At 39.3% G+C, this 12,060-nt stretch overlaps 1 protein-coding gene across 8 annotated transcripts in view; it reads right to left on the reverse strand.

The window, feature by feature from the left end:
• GLT1D1 (glycosyltransferase 1 domain containing 1) overlaps positions 1–12,060 on the reverse strand; it is an 87,228-nt gene that overhangs the window by 57,874 nt on the left and 17,294 nt on the right. The gene's annotated exons all lie outside the window — the stretch shown is intronic.

A 12,060-nucleotide genomic window follows, 5' to 3' on the forward strand; every position in this document is an offset into this window, starting at 1 on the left:
CAGACCAAGCTGAATGATGTGCTCATCAGAAGCAACCCTCCAGACGGACTTCCAAAAATCAACCAAAAATTTGAAGAGATGCTGGCCAGCAAACCACCAAACTGACCAGACTAACTAGAGTGTCCATACAGGGATTTCTGGAACACACCATCCCTTTTGAGATTTCAGAATGTCAGTCAAAGGGTACTCGACTACTCCTTTTATTTGCCTTAGAATTATTCCTGTCCATGCAAAGGAGCAGATGTCTTCTCTCTGGGAAGGTGACTCTTCCCCTGGAATCTGCTAAGAATTCAGCCTCTAGATACTAAGCCCAACAGAAGCATACTCGGAGACAGCGAGGCTGCTAGTAAGAGCAAAAGATGAGAAACAATTCAGATATATAAGTGGAGACCAGCCTTTAAAAAAAGAAAGCAGACAGGGTTGTGTGTGTGTGTACACTGACATAAAAAGACTGAAAAAAATCTATTATCACTATTATTAGGAGAAAAATCAAGCACATGTTGGTTAATACAGTATACAAGTATTATATAAAAATGATAAACATATATACATTTCTATACACACATATTTATATTTATGTTTATGTTTATAAGTTCTGTGAAAGAATACACAGAAAACTGGGTTGTTGTTGTCTCCCAACAAGGGACCTACAAGCCCACAGATCTGGGATGCAAGGGAAACCTACTTTACATTCTAACATTTTATGTTGTTGGCACTTCTTGCTATTGGCACTATGACCTTTTCCCAAACCACAGACAGACAGGGAAAGCACACTCCGTAGAAATGATTCACCTTTTGCGATGGGTGCAGACTTGTGGGGATGCTGAGCGTGAACGGTTTTAGCACGTGGGATGGACACGAATCTCTGGGGCTGAGGGAGGTGTGAGGTGGGAAGAATAATGACCCCAAAGATGTCCGTTGTTAATTCCTGGATCCTATGAATGTTTCAGGGGAGAGGCAAATTAAGCTATTTAGAATTGAGGCTGCCAGTTGGCTAACCATAAAACGGGACAGATGATTGTGGATTTCCCAGGGAGGCCACTGTAATCATGGGGTCCTTAAAGGTGGAAGAGGCAGGCAAAGGAGGAGCTCCCATCACTGCCGTGTGAGGAGGGGCTGGACCATGCATCTCTGGCTCTGAGGGTGGATGGGGCCATGAGTCAGGGAGTGTGGGTGGAAAATAAGGAAACAGATTTGCCACAAAAGCCTCCAAAAAGAAACACAGTCCCACCAACGTTTTGATTCTAGCCCCAAGAGACCCATTTCAGCTTTCTGACCTTGGGAGCTACAGGATTAACAAGTGTGTGTCGTTTCACACCACAGGGTTTGTGGTAAACCATGACAGCAGCCCTAGGAAACTAGTACAATGTACCTCCCTAATAAAAACTGCCAGTTTAGGAAAATCTGGGTAAGAAAAATCACAGAAAAAGTCTTTTTTCAGTGAAATCTCCAAAGACAGAGAAATAGAGACCAGAAAAATACACACCGGGTATTGTAGAAGCTGCTCAAAAGTTATGAGAATATTCAATAATTAAAATGATCAGCCCTGCCAGCTAATTAAGCCAACTGGCAACTGCTCAAATATATCAGATCAAATTTAGTAAGAAAAACATAAGACTTTGACACCAGATCATCCTGGGTCCGAATCCTGGTTCCCCATTTGGAAAATGGTGACTTTGAGCGAGTCACTCAGTTTCTCTGAATTTCCGCCATCTCATCCATGAAATGGAGGTCATGATAATTAGCTGACTCGCTCCTGGGATTAAATGACTCACTACATACATATGACATACAGGAACAGGATGGAATCTGCTTGTGATGCTAGTATAACTGTGCTTTACGATGAACGAGTTTTTAAATATATAAATCCAGAAGCTCTCTGAATTAAATTAGCATTTGGAAGAATGGAATGTGAGATATTTCATTTACTTTCCTATTTTTTTCAATACTCATTCTATTGTTGAGAAAACAGAGCTTCAAATAAGTAGCATGTTAGTCTTTTTGTTTTTTTTTTAAAGATTTTATTTATTCATGATAGTCACACAGAGAGAGAGAGACAGAGAGGCAGAGACACAGGCAGAGGGAGAAGCAGGCTCCATGCAGGGAGCCCGACATGGGATTCGATCCAGGGTCTCCAGGATCGTGCCCTGGGCCAAAGGCAGGCGCCAAACCGCTGCGCCACCCAGGGATCCCAGTAGCATGTTAGTCTTAATGGCAATGCATCCATAATTATGAGTGGGAAATTCTGGAAGTCCTCTGAGATAGCATGATGCATATAAACTGTCTGCAAACTCTTACTGACCCTTCAAAACCTCATTCAGGCATGCCCTCCTCACTGAAGTCTTTCTCAGATCCTTCAGAAGTAAACCCCCCACTTTGATGCCCTGCCATGTATCATAAGGCTTTAGGATTGATTTGCAGACTGGAAAATCCGCGAGAACCGGCACCGTGGCTTATTAATTTTGTATCCCTTGCTCCTAATAAAATGCCTGCTACACATTAAATCTCTAAACAGCATTTGTGGAAATGAACTGAGCCTGAAAAGTGCTATACAAACTATTTTCCAAGTGCATTTACTCAGAGCCACCCAAGTGACTGGTCCTATTTCATAAATCAGCTCCTCTGCTTTAAATGTGTCATTCTCAGGAGTCTGCCAAGAAAAAGCATCAGTTTCCTGAACCTGGCTCCTTAATCAGCCACCTGATGCCATCTGCTTCCTCACCAGGTTCAAGCCTGAAGCAGATTCTCAAAAAGAAGCAGAGAAAGAGCTTCATCAAAATGTTTCTCATCCAGTTTTCTGCCAATGTAAGGTCACCAGGCAATTTTTCTTTGTGTGCTACATGGGGCCTGTGAAGGAGAGCCCAGGGAGCATTCTGCACAAGAGCAGTGTTCTATTATATTTCAGGCAAGGATAGCTATGAAGTTCTCTTCCTGCACACTTGAAAGGCTGGTAGGTATACACAGTGAACCTCTGTCACAGACATGTCCAAGAGGGAAGAACAAATGCAACACATTACTTTGACGTTAGTATAGTAATTGGTCTATGACTTAAATAAAGCATTAAGATTCATGTTTTTTTTAAACCATGTATACCTGTAATATAGCTATAATAAATATTAATATTGTTAATGTGCTATTTCTCATCACTTGAAGTCTTCTTAGCAATTTATTTACCTAATTATTTGCTCAGTAAATACTGGTTTTAAAAAGAAAAGCAAATTTCCATTTGTCCATGCCATTATGGTTTTATTTAGATATATTTACTATGCACAGACATGTTAAGTGTGGCTGATTATTCATTGGCAAGATGTATCTGCAGTAAAAATGCACAGGTATGTCCTGTGAGATGGCTGTGTTTCTCTTAGAAAATCCTAAAGTGAACGGGTTACCAGGGCTTCTGCAGATGCTCGCCCATCACAACATTGCTTACAGTCAAGGGGGAAGATGGAAATAGGATATGACCGCTCATAATCATGCTGTGGAAGACCATTCAATGACGAGAAAATGTTCCTAACATGTCAGTAGGTAAGACAGATTGCTGAGCTGTGAGATGATCATGATTTTAAAAATACACATAGAAATTGCAGAGAGAGACAGACCAGAATGTGAGACACAGTGTCATCTCTGTGCTTATAGCACCTACCACAGCACTTAGCCCAGGTAGCAGCAGTTAATAGTTGGTTAAAAGAAGTTGCAATTTTATATTGTAAGAGTGGATCTCCTTTTGTAAATTTAAATTTGAATAAAAATACAAAATGAATAAAAGCAAACATGCACAGGAAACATTGGTCACATCTGGGTAGTGAAAGTCAAAGTGCTGTATTTCCATCTTTGTATTTTTAAGAAGTTTCCAAATCATGTGCTTAGGTAATCTTTTAAAAAATCATAAGTGCTATGTTTTAAAATACAGTTTAATTGAGGGGTGCCTGGGTAGCATAATTGGTAAAGCGTCTGACTCTTGATTTCTTTTTTTTTTTAATTTGTATTTATTTATGATAGTCACACAGAGAGAGAGAGAGACAGAGACACAGGCAGAGGGAGAAGCAGGCTCCATGCACCAGGAGCCCGATGTGGGATTCGATCCTGGGTCTCCAGGATCGTGCCCTGGGCCAAAGGCAGGCGCCAAACCGCTGTGCCACCCAGGGATCCCTGACTCTTGATTTCAACTCAGGTTGTAATCTCACGGTCTTGAGATGGAGTCCCACATTGGGTTCCCTGCTCAGCAGAGAGTCTGCTTGCCACTTTCATGTTTTTTTGTAAAGGAAGAGATACATGCAAATATGTGTACACGTTTATCCAGCAGCCAGCCTTCAAGATGGCGAGCTCCCGGAGGACACGACCAGCGAGGTTCCATCTCATGCCTGAGAGGGCTGATCTGTGTGATCCAGATGCTCTGGAACTCATGCTGTATGGCTTCAAAGGATGGGTCATGATAGACCAGTCAGCTTCCAATTTCTATCCTAGATGGGCCTTTCTTGGAGAAGCCAGCTGCCACATCACAAGGATGCTGCTGCCAACAGCTACCTTACAAGTGGCCCTTGTGGGACCAGTCAGGCCTCCAGAAGACCCAGACCCAGCCGGAACACACAGTACGTGGTCTTGACCGCCACCTCACCAGAGACCCTGAGACAGAATCCCAGCATAGCTGTTTCTAAATTCCAGACCCACATAACTATTCCATATATATATATATATACATATATATTTTTACATTGTTTTTATATAGTACAACACCCAGTGCTCATCCCATCAAGTGCCCTCCTCAGTGCCCGTCACCCAGTCACCCCAACCCCCCACTCGCCTCCCCTTCCACAACCCTTTGTTTGTTTCCCAGAGTTGGGAGTCTCTCATAGTTTGTCTCCCTCTATGATTTTTCCCACTAAGTTTCCCTCCTTTCCCCTATAATCCCTTTCACTATTTCTTATATTTCCATATGAATGATGCCATATAATGTTTGTTATTCTCCAATTGACTTACTTCACTCAGCATAATACCCTCCAGTTCCAACCATGTCAAAGCAAATGGTGGGTATTTGTCGTTTCTAATGGCTGAGTAATATCCAGTGTATATATAGACCACATCTTCTTTATCCATTCATCTGTCAAAGGATATCATGGCTCTTTCCACAGTGTAGTTATTGTGGACACTGCTCCTATGAACATTGGGGTGTAGGTGTCCCGGCATTTCACTACATCTGTATCTTTGGGGTAAATATCCAGCAGTGCAATTGTTGGGTCATCGGGTAGCTCTATTCTTAAATCCTTAAAGAAGCTCCACATGGTTTTTCAGAGTGGTTGTACCAGCTTACATTCCCACCAACAGTGCAAGAGGGTTCCCCTTTCTCCACATCCTCTCCAACATTTGTTGTTTCCTGTCTTGTTAATTTTTACCATTCTCACTGGTGTGAGGTGGTATCTCATTGTGGTTTTGATTTGTATTTCCCTGATGGCAAGTGATGCGAGGCATTTTCTCATGTGCTTGTTGGCCACATGTACGTCTTCTTTGGTGAAATTTCTTTTCATGTCTTCTGCCCATTTCATAATTGGATTGTTTGTTTCTTAGGTGTTTAGTAAGTTCTTTATAGATCTTGGATACTAAATCTTTATCTGATATGTCATTTGCAAATATCTTCTCCCATTCTGTAGGTTGTCTTTTAGTTTTGTTGACTGTTTTTTTTTACTGTGCAGAAGCTTTTTATCTTGATTAAATCCCAATAGTTCATTTTTGCTTTTGTTTCTTTTGCCTTCGTGGATGTATCTTGCAATAAGTTGCTGTGGCCAAGTTCAAAAAGGGTGTTGCCTGTGTTCTCCTCTAGGATTTTGATGGATTCTTGTCTCACATTTAGATCTTTCAAACATTTTGAGTTTATCTCTGTGTCTGGTTTAAGAGAGTGGTCTAGTTTCATTCTTCTGCATGTGGATGTCCAATTTTTCCAGCACCATTTATTGAAGAGACTGTCTTTCTTCCAGTGGATAGTCTTTCCTCCTTTGTCGAATATTAGTTGACCATAGAGTTGAGGGCTCATTTCTGGGTTCTCTATTCTGTTGCATTGATCTATGTGTCTGTTTTTGTGCCACTACCACACTGTCTTGATGATCATAGCTTTGTAGTACAGCTTGAAATCTGGCATTGTGATGCCCTTGGCTCTGGTTTTCTTTTTCAATATTCCTCTGGCTATACAAGGTCTTTTCTGATTCCATACAAATCTTAAGATTCTTTGTTCCAAGTCTCTGAAGAGAGTTCACGGTATTTTGATAGGGATTGCATTAAATGTGTAAATTGCCCTGGGTAGCATTGACATTTTCACAATATTAATTCTTCCAATCCATGAGCATGGAATATTTTCCCATCTCTTTGTGCCCTCCTCCATTTCTTTCAGAAGTGCTCTGTAGTTTTTAGGGAATAGATCCTTTATCTCCTTGGTTAAGTTTATTCCTAGGTATCTTATGCTTTTGGGTGCAATTATAAATGGGATTTATTCCTTAATTTCTTTTTTTTCAGTATCATTGTAAATGTATAGAAATGCCACTGATTTCTGGGCATTGATTTTGTATCCTGCCACATTGCCGAATTGCCATATGAGTTCTAGCAATCTTGGGGTGGAATCTTTTGGGCTTTCTATATAGAGTATCATATCATCTGTGAAGAAGGAGAGTTTGACTTCTCCTTTGCCAATTTGAGTCTTTTATTACTTTCTTGTTGTCTGATTGCTGAGGCTACGACTTGTAGCCTCACCATGTTGAACAACAGTGGTGAGAGTGGACATCCCTGTCATGTTCCTGATCTTAGGGAAAGGCACTCAGTTTTTCCCCATTGAGAATGATATTTGGGATCCCTGGGTGGCGCAGCGGTTTGGCGCCTGCCTTTGGCCCAGGGCGCGATCCTGGAGATCCGGGATCGAATCCCACGTCGGGCTCCCGGTGCATGGAGCCTGCTTCTCCCTCTGCCTGTGTCTCTGCCTCTCTCTCTCTCACTGTGTGCCTATCATAAATAAATAAAAATTAAAAAAAAAAAAAGAATGATATTTGCTGTGGGATTTTCATAAATGGCTTTTAAGATATTGAGGAATGTTCTCTCTATCCCTACACTTTGAAGAGTTTTAACCAGAAAGGATGCTGTATTTTGTCAAATGCTTTCTCTGCATCTACTGAGAGGATCATATAGTTGTTTTTTCTCTTGTTGATGTGATCTATCACATTGATTGTTTTATGACTGTTGAACCAACCTTGCATCCCAGGGATAAATCCCACTTGGTCATGGTGAATAATCCTCTTAATGTACACTTGGATCCAATTGGCTAGTATCTTGGTGATAATTTTTGCATCCATATTCATTGGTCTATAATTCTAATTTGGGGTGGGGTCTTTGGTTTGGAACCAACTAATGCTGGCCTCATAAAGGAGTTTGGAAGTATTCTTTCCCTTTCCATCCTTTGGAACAGCTTTAGTAGAATAGGTATTGTTTCTTCTTTAAACATTTGATAGAATTCTCCTGGGAAGCCATCTGGCCCTGGACTTTTGTGTCTTGGGAGGTTTTTGATGGCTGCTTCAATTTCCTCCCTGGTTATTGGTCTATTCAGGTTTTCTATTTATTCCTGTTCCAGTTTTGGTAATTTGTGGTTTTCCAGAAATGCATCCATTTCTTCTAGATTGCCTAATTTGTTGGTATATAGCTGCTCATAATACATTTTTTAAATCTTTTGTATTTCCTTGGTATTGGTTGTGATCTCTCCTCTTTCATTCATGATTTTATTAATTTGAGTCTTTTTTCTTTTTAATAAGGCTGGCTATTGGTTTATCTATCTTATTAATTCTTTCAAAGAACTGATTTTGTTAATCTGTTCTACAGTTCTTCTGGTTTCTATTTCATTGAGTTCTGCTCGGATCTTTATTATCTCTCTTCTGCTTGGTGTAGGCTTTACTTGATGTTCTTTCTCCGAGTCCTTTAGATGCGAGGTTAGCTTGTGTATTTGAGTTTTTTTCCAATTTTTTGAGGGAGGTTTCTATGTATTTCCCTCTTAAGACCGCTTTTGCTGTATCCCAAAGATTTTGAACAGTTGTATCTTCATTTTCATTAGTTTCAATGAATCTTTTTAATTCTTCTCTAATTTCTTGGTTGACCAATTCGTCTTTTAGCAGGATGCTCTTTAACCTCCGTGTATTTGAGTTTCTTCAAAATTTATTCTTGTGATTGAGTTCTAGTTTCAAAGCACTGTGGTCTGAAAATATGTAGGGGACAATCCCAGTCTTTTGGTATCGGTTGAGACCTGATTTTTTGACCCAACATATTATCTATTCTGGAGAACGTTCCATGTACACATGAGAAGAATGTGTATTCAGTTGCATTCAGATGGAAAGTTCTGATATATATATATAATCTTTGTAATCCATCTAATCCAGTGTATCACTGAAGGCCCTTGTTTCTTTGGTGATGCTCTTCCTAGATCCATCATTTGCTGAAACTGCCATATTGAAATCTCCTACTATTAGTGTATTATTATCTAAGTATCTCTTGACTTTGGTTATTAAATGTACTATTATCTGAGCAGCCCTGGTGGCTCGGTGATTTAGTGCCACCTTCAGCCTGGGGTGTGATCCTGGAAACCCAGGATCAAGTCCCACATCGGGCTCCCTGCATGGAGCCTGCTTCTCCCTCTGCCTGTGTCTCTGCCTCTCTCTCTCTCTCTCTCTCTCTCTCTCTCATGAATAAATAAATAAAATCTTAAAATAAAAATAAATGTATTATTATCTAAGTATCTTTTTACTTTGGTTATTAATTGATTTACTTGGCAGCTCCCACATTAGGGGGATAAATATTCATGATTCTTCTTTGTATTTCCTTGGTATTGGTTGTGATCTCTTCTTTTTCATTCGTGATTTTATTAATTTGAGTCTTTTCTCTTTTTAATAAAGCTGGCTAATGGTTTATCTATCTTATTAATTCTTTCAAAGAACCAACACCTGGTTTTGTTGATCTGTTCTACAGTTCTTCTAGTCTCTGTTTCATTGAGTTCTGCTCAAATATTTATTAACTCTCTTCTTCTGCTTGTGTAGGTTTTATTTGCTGTTCTTTCTCCAAGTCCTTTAGATGCGAGGTTAGCTTGTGTATTTGAGTTTTTTCCAATTTTTTGAGGTATGCTTATATTGCGATGTATTTCCCTCTCAGGACTGCTTTTGCTGTATTCCAAAGATTTTGAATGGTTGTATCTTCATTCTCATTAGTTTCCATGAATCTTTTTAATTCTTCTCTAATTTCCTGGTCGACCCTTTCATCTTTTAGCAGGATGCTCTTTAACCTCCACATGTTTAGATTTCTTCCAAATTTCTTCGTGTGATTGAGTTCTAATTTCAAAGCATTATGGTCTGAAAATATGCAGGGGGCAATCCCAATCTTTTGATATCGGTTGAGACCTGATTTGTGACCCAGTGTGTGGTCTATTCTGGAGAAAGTTCCATGGGCACTTGAGAAGAATGTGTATTCAGTTGCATTTGGATGTAAAGTTCTGTAAATATCTGTGAAATCCATCTGGTCCAGTGTATCATTTAAAGCTCTTCTTTCTTTCTTTTTTTTTTTTTATTATTGGAGTTCAATTTGCCAACATATAGCATAACACCCAGTGCTCATCCTCTCAAGTGCCCCCCCAGTGCCCATCACCCAGTCACCCCAACCCCCCGCCCACTTCCCTTTCCACTACCCCTTGTTCGTTTCTCACAGTTAGGAGTCTCTCATGTTCAGTCATCCTACTGATATTTTCACTCATTTTCTCTCCTTTCCCCTTTATTCCCTTTTGCTATTTTTTATAATCCCCAAAGCTCTTGTTTCTTTGGAGATGTTGTGCTTAGAAGATCTTTCATTTGCAGAAAGCGCCGTGTTGAAGTTTCCCAGTGTAAGTGTATTATTGTCTAAGTATGTCTTTACTTTGGTTATTAATTGATTGATATACTTGGCAGCTCCCACCTTAGGGGCATAAATATTCATGATTGTTAGGTCCTTTTTTTGGATAGATCCTTTGATATGATCAAGTATATGATATAGTGTCCCTCTTCATCCTTACTACAGTCTTTGGAATAAACTTTAATTTATCTGATATGAGGATTGCTACTCCAGCTTTCTTTTGAGGACCATTTGAATGGTAAAAGGTTCTCCAACCTTTCATTTTCAGGCTGGAGGTGTCCTTAGGTCTAAAATGAGTCTCTTGTAGACAGCAAATAGATAGGTCTTGTTTTTTTATCCAGTCTGAAACCCTGCATCTTTGGTGGAATCATTAAGCCCATTCACATTCAGAGTTACCTTTGAATGATATGAATTTAGTGTCATCATAATACCTATTTAGTACCTGTTTTTGTGGCTTATTTCTTTGGGCTTCCTCTTTCTTTTACAGAGTCCCCCTTAATATTTCTTGCAGAGCTGGTTTGATGGTCACATATTCTTTTAGTTTCTGCCTGTCTTGGAAGCTCTTTATCTCTCCTTCTATCCTGAATGAGAGGCTTGCTGGATAAAGTATTCTTGCCTGCATGTTCTTCTCATTTAGGATCCTGAATATATCCTGCCAACCCTTTCTGGCCTGCCAGGTCTCTGTGGAGAGGTCTGCTTTTAATCTGATATTTCTCCCCATATAAGTTAAGAATTTCTTGTCTCACACACCTTTAAGAATTTTCTATCATTGAAATTTGCAAGTATCACTATTAAATGTTAAGGTGTTGCATGGGTTTTTATTGATTTTTTTGTGGGGGGGGAGGGGAATCTATCTCCTGGATCTGAGTGCCTGTTTCCTTCCTCAGATTAGGGAAGTTCTCAGTTATGATTTGTTCAAATATACTTTTTGGTCCTCTCTCCCTCTCAGCCTCTTCTGGAATCCCAATTAGACGTATATTCTTCCTTCTCAAGCTATTATTTATTTCCCTAAACTTTTCTTCTTGGGTTCTTCATTGTTTTTCTCTTGTTTCCTCGGCTTCCTTCCTTTCCATCAACTTGTCTTCTATGTCACTCACTCTCTCTTCACCTCATTAACCCTAGCACTTAGAGCATCCAGTTTGGATTGCATTTCATTTGATCTATTTTTAATTTCACCCTCATTTAGATCTCAATTCTGCAGTAACAAAGTCTCTGGAATCCTTTACACTTTTTTCCAGAGCCACCAGTAGCTTTATAATTATACTTCTGAATTGAATTTCTGAAATCATATTTAAATCCAAATCCTGTAACTCTGTGGCAGAGAGTATTGTTTCTGGTTCTTTCTTTTCTGGTTCTTTTCTTTTTCTAGTCATTTTGTCCAGTGCAGAGTGGCTGTATTAGTGGACTGATTCAAAAATATCAACCATGACCTAGGTAAAATACACTCTAGATGATTCTGAGGAGGTCAGAGACCAGAAAATAAAAGAAAAAGAAGAACAGAACAAAATAAAACAAATGGACCACTAAAGTGAAAAACAAATTTTAAAATTAAAAGTCAAAAACAAAGGAGAAGAACAAAGAAAAAGAAAAAATAGTAAGGAAAAGAGAAAAAAGGGGGGATGGATTGTGGTGGTGGTGAGGAAATGGTGATGGAGAGATAATGTAGTGTAATGAGGGGTCCTAGAGGGTGATCCTCTTGGTTCCGAGTGTATTTTGTTCTGTATGTTAGAAGATGCTCAGTCTCCAATTTATATAAACCAGCAATACTTATACAGAGTCCCAACATTGATCATAAAAATGTAAACAAGATAAAAGAGGGGGGAAGAATGGGAAGGAAAAGAGAATATAATCTCACAGAATGAACCACCACAGGGTTCCACTTGGTTCTAGGTGTATGTTGGTCGTGTTGTAGAAGGTACTAACTTCCACCATTGTAAAACAAAACAAGGCAGAAAAAACAGAAAACAAAACCCATATCTCATGTATCTACCAAAATTAAATTGAATATGTTGAAGGGAATCCAGAAGTGAAAAACATATCTAAGACATATAATTGTAGAAATATGAAAATCAAAAAGGAATAAACTCAAAAAATGAAGAGTTGGTAAAATATTGTAGTTAAGGTGGGAAAAGAAAAAAATATTGGAAATATTTAGTCTGATATAAA

Source organism: Canis lupus, chromosome 26 (assembly GCF_003254725.2).
Source record: "Canis lupus dingo isolate Sandy chromosome 26, ASM325472v2, whole genome shotgun sequence".
NCBI classification, from domain to species: Eukaryota; Metazoa; Chordata; class Mammalia; order Carnivora; family Canidae; genus Canis; species Canis lupus.